The sequence below is a fragment of the Centropristis striata genome, chromosome 6 (assembly GCF_030273125.1).
Source record: "Centropristis striata isolate RG_2023a ecotype Rhode Island chromosome 6, C.striata_1.0, whole genome shotgun sequence".
Lineage (NCBI taxonomy): Eukaryota > Metazoa > Chordata > Actinopteri > Perciformes > Serranidae > Centropristis > Centropristis striata.
In genome coordinates, this window is record NC_081522.1 from 3419427 (window position 1) to 3429206 (window position 9780).

Consider the following 9780-nt stretch of genomic DNA (forward strand, 5'->3'; position numbering starts at 1 on the left):
TACAAGAATCATTTGGCATACAGATGAGAGGGCACTTCAACATTTTCAAAAAACTGCAGTTAGTGCTAGTGTGTCATTGCCCTGCCGTGTTGTTAGCTATTCTGATTCCAGACTTCTGAATCGCCGCCAAAATCTCAGACCTTCTTGGTGATCCAAATTAAGTGAAAACAAAATCAATTATTTTTATCATGCTAATTGTTGAGCATATTGTGACATTTAATGTCCATCAACTGACGACACATTATCTATTTTTTCATGACAAATTGTGGAGCACCTTCCAAAGTAAAATCATTATATATATATATATATATATTATATTATATTATATTTAAATAATATTTAAATTATATTATATTATATATATATATATATATATTATATTTTATTATATTTAAATAATATTTAAATAATATTATATTACATTATATATATATATAATATTATATATAAATTATATTATATATATATATATATTATAATATAACACTGTGCCCATTAAATAATATATATATATATATATATATATATATTATAATTTAACACTGTGCCCATTAAATAATATATATATATATATATATATAATATTATATTTAAATAATATATATATATATATATATATATATATAATATTATATTTAAATAATATATATATATATATAATATTATATATGAATAATATTATATATTATATATATATATATATATATATATATATATATATATATATTATAACATTTAAATAATATTGTATCCCTGTAAGAATACATTAAAGGAGCTGAAAGACCTCATGTAGTATGAGTATAATATAATGTCATGTAATTGTCACAGGCCTGGTGATGGATAACTGTTAACCTGTGGCTGTAATATATAACTATATGGAAATAAAATGTATGTTCACTGTGCTGGTACATACAGTCTGCCTGTCATAGTGCAACAACAAACAGCAGACATCTTGTTTTTTATTCTACCAAAAGCACAGTGTTCCCAGCAGCTTGTGTCGTATTATAGTCATCTATTATGGCTTATGTCTGTTTACAGTAGTTGGACAGCAGAGGGCAGAAGGAGGTTGGGGAACCAAAACCATCACAGCACTGAGAAGAGTCCTTATATTTTACTCTGTTCACATTTTTTATATCAAGAATAAACATACAGTAGTATACTGAATAAAAGATTCAAGGTCCAATTTAGAATAGAATGAATGTACTTATTTTCCCAAGCTCCCAAGCATATTGAACAGATATAACGATACACAACCAAAATGTGCAACTGTCATTACATTTTTGATCCAAAGGAGACACTGCATATTCATATGTAAAACAAAGAGTTTTAGTATAATCCCCAAATAGTAAAAAAAGTACATTTTGAATGTATAAATGCGTAGGAATTTTTGTTTTATTTATGAGTCTGTAATTGAAAATAGAGTTTTGATGTCAGTCTTTGGTTGAAGGCTGATAGAACATTTAATGACCAACTTTGCAAAAAAGCTTTGGTGTGCTGCTTCTGAAGACTAATTTGACAAATTTCTTCTGAGCATGGAGCATGCAGAGGTTAAAGGTAAATTTAAAAAAAAGCCCACTGTAATAAATCTGCAGAATGTGAAGTCAGGGGAAAGTAATTAATTAAAGATAACACTTTTGATGATGGCTTGAGACTGTGTCACTTCACTTCAACCAAGTGAATTTGTTTTTTTCACCTCGTCAGTCATCACTGTGCCCTTTCTGTACACACCTGTTTAATTTAAATGAGATTAGAGCATTAGTTTGACATGTACATCAATGAGGATGAAGCAGTCAGACCAGTATAACAGAAACAACAAAGGGACTTGTACGGTTCCCTGTGTGACACCACATGCTACCGATCAAACTTATTGTCATGACGACATACATCAGACTCCAATCACACCGAGATGCATCATGTGCTCCACATCACACCACCATATTATATCGTTTTTTAAAATGCGCATAAAAGTTTGAATATTTTCAACTTTTCAGTGCACGGTGGGCACTGGCTGATACAGGTTTATCACATACTGTATATAAAATACCCATAGGTGTCACACCGTGGTGAGGTCTTGGGTTTTTTATGTTTTGGTCTCGTCACTGCTTTTATTTTGAAAAGTAACTCTCCTCTCGTTTCAGATCACCTGCCCCTCCCTGTGTGTGTCACCTGCCTGAGTGTCTCCCCTAATTACCAATTGTGTTCACCTGGTGCTCCCTCCCTCATGTGTTAAATAGTCTGTGTCTCCCTTGTCCTGTGCCAGTGTGTCGTTTTTCGTCTCGCCAGCATTTCCACAGTTCTTGTCATCACCACAGTCATCTGCCTTGCTTCGTTTTCAAGTTTGTTCTCCTCGTAAGAGTGATTTTCTTTTGTAAATTTTCACAGCTTAGCTGCTCCCTTAGTTTGTTAGTTGTTTAGATTGCCTTTTGTTATTCCTCTTTAAGAGTGATTTTGAGTTATTTAGTTTTTGCCCTTAGATTGTTCCTCCATTTTACGGAGTGATTTTTAGTTTAGTCTTTTTCCCTGTTTAGATTTTCCTCCCTTTTGGAGCGCCTTTTGTTTATTAGTATTTTAGTTTGTCCCTTTTATCCCCCTTTCCCTTGTCTAGTTATTTGTTCTTTACCCCATAGGATAGTTTGCCCTGAGATCAGGATAGTCAGGAGTTTAGTGTTTTTTCCCTCTTTGTAGGGATTATTATTGTTAGGTCCTTTAGACTGTTAATGTTCATAGCCTTTTTGTTTCCTCTGTTCGGGGAGTTCCTCTTGCTGACCAAGTATCTAAATAAAGTGCTTTTGACATACTCTGATACATCTCTGCGTCTGAGTCCTGCTTCGAGCCCGGCCTGACAATAGGTAATGGACATACATATATATATATATATATATTTCTTTTTTTAACTTCTTAAGTGTCCTTGTTCTATTCTGTCTTTTTTTCTATTGTTGTTTTTATTTATGCTACCTCAGTATTTTATTCTATTGTATTTTATTGTACTTGAATATCAGACTGCTGTGACAACCGAATTTCCCTTCGGGGATGAATAAAGTAATCTGTCTGTCTGTCTGTCTATTAAAAATATCTATATGATGAAAATGTATATGGTTTTATATGTTGTAACCATATATGTCTAATATATTGTGGCGATTACACCTTTTTGACAATGAGGCAGAGATACCAGACAATATACAGAATATATATATATATAATAAAGCAGTCAGGCTTTACTACCTTACCGGTTTCATTCATTCATTTATTATGCGAGAGGCAGGGGTACACCCTGGACAGGTCGCCAAACAATAACGCTCTCATTCACACCTACGGGCAATTTAGAGTCACCAATAAAACCTAAGTGCATGTTTTTGGACTGTGGGGGGAAGCCGGAGAACCTGGTGAGAACCCACGCTGACACGGGTGGTCATTTTGTGTCTTTTTTTGGTCATCTTGTGTCGTTTTTGGTCATTTTGTGTCTTTTTTGGTCATTTTGTGTCTTTTTTTGGTCATTTAGTGGTCAATTTGTGCCTTTTTTGGTCAATTTGTGTCTTTTTTTTAGTAATTTTGTGTCTTTTTGTTAGTAATTTTGTGTCTTTTTTAAATAATTTTGTGGTCAATTTATGCCTTTTTTGGTCATTTTGTGTCTTTTTTAGTCATTTTGTGTCTTTTTTGGGTCATTTTGTGCCTTTTTTAGTCATTTTGTGTCTTTTTTTTGGTCATTTTGTTTCGTTTTTGGGTGATCTGAACTGTGCGTGTGAGATTCTGTTCAGTGAGTGGGGGTCGCGGACAACATGCATGTTAAATTGGGGGTCGCGACTCAAAAAGGTTGAGAACTACTGTCTTATGTGTTAGTTTCATGGAGGCTTCCACCATTTAGAGAGAGCACATCCCCGTCGACAACATGTAACTGCCCCATAGTGCGTGGGTCCCTGTTCATCAGGAGCACCATGCTGTTTTGCCCAAAGTGTTTTTGAATCGGTCACATGGTGCTTGTAGCGACACGTGTCGCTGTGATCAGGGCCTCTCTTGTTTCAGCAGGTGCACCAAAACAACACTGCGTATGTTCTTGATTCAATTCAATTCAATTCAACTTTATTTATAAAGCGCATTTCATGCACAAGGCAGACTCTATGTGCTTCACAATGGATATACATAATTACAGTTAAAAAACAAAACAACAGAAAACAAACAAAAACAAACAATTAGAAAAAATCGTGTGTGTGAAAAAAGTGCAGGTAGACAAGCTACACTGTAAAAAATGTTTGTAGAAATGACAGTAAAACACTGTAAAATGGCATTCAGAAATGGGGCGTAAAATTAAAAATTGTGTATCACTGTACTAGACACTTTTAATTACCGTAAATCAAGGAATAGCACAATTTTTACTTTTACTGTCATGAACTGTAGGAACCACACAGTTTTGCTGTAAAAATATAACATTTTCATGCAAAGTTAATGGAGAAATGCCATGATGTCACAATGTCACAATTACCCTAAAAATAACGAAAATATTCAGTCTAAATTACAGTTTTTGCTGATATTTACATTTAAATTTACAGTAGAAAACTCACTCACTGCATTTTTTACGGTGAAGTTCTGGCAACCACAGCTGCCGGTAATTTACCGTAAATTTAACAGATTATTTTTTACACACTGTAAAAAAAAAAGTAGTTTTTACGGTAAAAAAACGGCAGCTGTGGTTGCCAGAACTTTACCGTAATAAATACGGTGCAACTTGGTCTAATATTACGGTAAAATGATATTAGCACTGTTGATTTCATGTTTAAGATTGCCATTTTATTCCATATTTTACTGTATAAATAAAATGTTTTTTCCATTAAAAGAAACACTGTTTTGCCATACAATTGACAAGAAAATACTTTATTAATGCCGCATAAATTAAAGATTTATTACAGTATATTTTTGTTAGATATATGGCGTTTAAAACAACAGTAAGAACAAGTATTTTTTACAAAAAATAAAAGCAAAAATGACAGTGATGGCTTATATATTAGCCCACAGTTTATTGCCAGTGTATTTTACAGTGGAGTAATGTATTTATTTATTTATTTTAACTGTAAAAATACTGTTTGGGCTGATATATACATTTACAGTGTTTCATTGTTACTGAAACTGAATTAAACTATTTATCATTTTACGGTCTTTTACTGTCATGGTTTAGCAGTTTTTCACCGTAAAATCTACAGACATTTTTTACAGTGTATGCCATATTCACCACATATACACTTACTTACTCACACATGTGCACCCACTCCCACAACCACACACGCACACACACAGTTCAACCGAATGCTGTTGAAAAAAGATTTTTAATCTGTTTTTATAAATGGCTACTGATGTGGCATGTTTAACTGAGTCAGGCAGGGCGTTCCACTTTCTTGGGGCATAAACACTAAAAGCTGCTTCTCCTTCTTTGGATCTGGTGTGAGGGATGAGTAAGTTGCCGCTGCCTGTTGACCGAAGTGTTGTTGCTGGGGTGTAGGTGATGAAAATATCTGTGATGTACTGAGGTGCAAGGCCGTGAGGTGCTTTATAAACCAGGAGCAGTATTTTGAAATCGATTCTTGTTCTAACGGGTAACCAGTGCAGAGATTTAAGAACGGGTGTGATGTGTTGATATTTCTTGGTGCCAGTGAGAATACGCGCAGCTGCATTTTGAATTAGTTGTAACCTTTGAATACTTGATTTGGAGATTCCAGTGAATAAACCATTGCAGTAATCTAGTCCAGCTGTTCTCAACCTTGGGGTCGGGACCCCAATTGGGGTCGCAAGATGATTTCTGGGGGTCGCCAAATCATTTTGAACACAACATTTTTGGTTATTTTGGGGTTTTTTTTGTCATTTTGTGTCTTTTTTTTGTCATTTTGTGTCTTTTTTTTTGTCATTTTGCGTCTTTTTTTTGTTGTTGTCATTTTGTGTCTTTTTTTTGGTCATTTTGTGTCTTTTTTTTAAGTCATTTTGTGTCCTTTTTTTTGTCATTTTGTGTCATTTTGTGTCTTTTTTTTGTCATTTTGCGTCTTTTTTTTTTGTCATTTTGTGTCTTTTTTGGTCATTTTGTTTCCTTTTTTGGTCATTTTGTGTCTTTTTTTAGTCATTTTGTTTCTTTTTTGGGTGATCTGAACTGTGCGTGTGAGATTCTGTTCAGTGAGTGGGGGTCGCGGACAACATGCATGTTAAATTGGGGGTCGCTACTCAAAAAGGTTGAGAACTACTGATCTAGTCTACTTGTTATAAATGCGTGGATTAATTTTTCTGAGTCGGATTTTGACAGAAATCCTCTCAATTTAGAGATATTTTTGAGATGATAGAAAGATGATCTGGTGATGTGATTGATATGACATGAAATTTAGATTGCTGTCGATAATTACACCCAGATTCCTTGCTTCAGTTTTGCTGTCGAGAGAGAGAGAGAGTTGAGATGTGCTGCAATTTTCTGTCTATGAGCCTGTGCACCAAAGATAAGTATTTCTGTTTTGTCTTTGTTTAGTTGTAAAATATTTTTGTGACATCCATTGATTAATGTCTTTGATACACTGAGTGAGGGGTGTTATGGGTGATAGGTCATCGGGGTGTAGTGAAATGTAAAGTTGTGAATCATCTGCATAATTATGATAACTTATTTTATGTTTGCGTATGACATGTGAGAGTGGAAGTGTAGCGGCTTAGCACTCTCTCTGCGTTGTGTCATTTAGTTGAAACGAGGACATTTGATTGGCATCCAGCCATTTATTCTGGTAATAGACAATAACAGGTGCATCCCTCATTAAACCACAAGGTCCGAATGCCTCAATTGCATTACAATAAACACAAAATACAAAAATCATACCTGGTAATAGACAATAACAGGTGCATCCCTCTGAAAAATATAAAATTAAAAGACACTGTCAAGTTTCTACTAAAATAAAGTGTAATTAAATTAATATATAAAAAAAAGACGGAGCTCATAGTCCGTAACCTTACCATTACACCACAAGGTCCGAATGCAGCTGCCCCCGGGGTGCACGACACTAAACCCCAGGGGTGCTGCGTTCAATACCCATGGTTATTTAGAGATGGCAAGTGGAATCACTAATGACCTGATTAACTCTGTTACAGAAGCATGTAGAGATTGAACAGTAGTGGTCCTAGAATTGACCCTTGTGGTACCCCGCATGTACTGTTCATTTTGTTTGAGTAAAATTCACCAATGGAGACGTAAAACTGCCTATCCTGAAGGTAGGTTGGTTCTGAACCAGTTTAGAACTGGGCCAGACAGACAAACCAACCCACCTTTCGAGTCTTTCCAGTAAGATATTATGGTCAACGGTGTCGAAAGCAGAGCTAAGGTCGAGTAGAACGAGAATGGAAATTTTTTTGGAGTCTGTGTTTATATGTAGATCATTTAGGATTTTAATAAGTGCTGTTTCTGTGCTATGGTGGGGACGGAAACCAGACTGATACGTATCTAAGAGGCTATTTGACGCTAGATAATTCTTGGGCTGAATGTAAACTGTTTTTTCAAGTATTTTACTAAGGAATGGTAGGTTGGAGCAGAGCCGGCCCAAGCCTCCATGGGGCCCTAAGCAAAATTAAATTTCGGGGCCCTCTATTTCTGCCAATAATATTGATTGTTGATCATTAACACACCTACTACAAACTCATTGCGGCTCTGGCAGTGTTGTTTACATTATGCTATTGTCAGCCTGATATGTCTTCACACATTTAAGGGGGTGTCCCAGTTAATTACATAAATAATACCAATGCAATAATGATACAAATGTTACCAATGAATGAATGATGTCCAGGGTGTCACATGTGTTTTTTAATCTAAAAATGTATCACATTCAACTATAGAGTGACTTGGGGTTGATTTACACAACAATCCAAATGGTAAAGCATTATTTTTACTGTAAAAGTGTCATCTGGTTTATTATTTTTGAAAAACGTGAAAACATTCCTTTATCTTGGCGTTGTTGACATAAAATTGTATTTTTGTTGAATAATATATCTTTGATCATATAGAAAGTGTCACTCATGCATGCAAAATATTAAACAAAATATGTACATATTTTTTGTTAATTGCTCTTGGGGGCCCCCTAGTGGCCACGGGGCCCTAAGCAGTCGCTTAGTTCGCTTATGCCTTGGGCCGGCTCTGGGTTGGAGATGGGCCTGTAATTTGCAATGACACTTTGATCCAGATTGTTTTTCTTCAGAAGTGGTTTGATGACAGCTGTTTTTAGTGATGTGGGAAATATACCTGAGTGAAGAGACGTGTTAATGATATGTAAAACCTCTGGTGCTAAGCAGTTAAAGACATTTTTGAAAAATGCAGTTGGGAGAGGATCCAGGCAGCAGGTGGAGGACCTGAGCTGACCAACAATATCACCAAGTTCTATCAGATTTAAACAGTTAAAATGAGGCATGACACAGGTGGAGTTTCTGGAGAAAGGAAGTTCAGTTGTAGGTTTTAGGGCAGTAATGTTTTGTCTAATAGTAATAAATGGTCTAGGGCCAAAATATATTACCGATCTGCTGATACCTTATGAGCCGTCCAGAGCCCTTAGGTGGTCTGGGACAGGTCTACTTACAGTCCCCAGAGTTATATATATATTAGGACTAAACAAGGAGAAGCAGCGTTTAGTTTTTATTCTCTGGAACAAACTCCCAGAGAACTTGAGGTCTGCTGCAACTCTCAGCTCTTTTAAATCAAGTCTGAAGACTTTTCTGTTTCCATTTTAACCTGTAATTTTTATTCATTCACTTTTAAATGTTTTATTCATTCACTTTTAAAAATAAATACATTTTTATTCGCTTTTAAATGTCTTCTAATGTGTTTTATGTATTTTAATCTTGCCCCTGTAAAGCACTTTGAATGGCCCTGTGTCTGAATTGTGCTATATAAATAAACTTGCCTTGCCTTGCCTTGCCTAATGATTTTATTATTAAAGAAAGAAGCAAATTGATCACATTGTACTGAGGACAATATTTCTGAATGGTGGAAGGTGGGTTAACAAGTCTGTCAACAGTGGAGAAAAGCACTTTACTATTATTAATATTTTCATTGATGATTTTAGAAAAGAATGATTGTCTGGCTTGTTTAATTGCTTTGTTGTATTCATTCAGTTAATCCTTATAGATGTCACTGTGAATGTGAAGTCTTGTTTTCAAGTGTCTGATGTCCACTCCATTTCTCCAGGGAGCCTTTTGTTTTTTTTTACATATTGAGTTTTAAGCGGTGCAATTTTGTGCACACACTCTGTATTTTTGAGTTGAAGTTGTCCACACGGTTCCCAGTTGAAGATGTCATGGACAACTGATGAAGTGAAAGCCTGTAGAAGACCTTACAGTTAACCCTTAATAGGGCACTCGTTGAAATACTTGCAATTTCCAAATTTCAACCCTAGAGAATATTGGAGGATATTACATACTGCCAGAATGTGTAAAAAAAAAAAACATACGGACCCGGGGAGGGGGGTAATATTTTGAGAAAAAAGTTTACGAGATTAAAGTGGCAAATGTACGAGAAATACATGTGCAGATTTATGAGATTTAAAGTGGTGAATCTGCGAGAAAAAAGTTGCTTTTTTCTCACTTTTTTCTTGAAAATCCGCGACTTTTTTTCACACAGATTTGCCACTCTAAATCTCTTAAAGCTGCAACTTTTTTTCTTGCCACTTGCCACTTAAATCTAGTAAATTTGCCACTTTTTTCTCGAAATCCATGTGGTTCTACAACCAAACAGAGAGACATGGGGACCCCATTTTGATATCCACTGAAGTTACCAAATATAGTTCT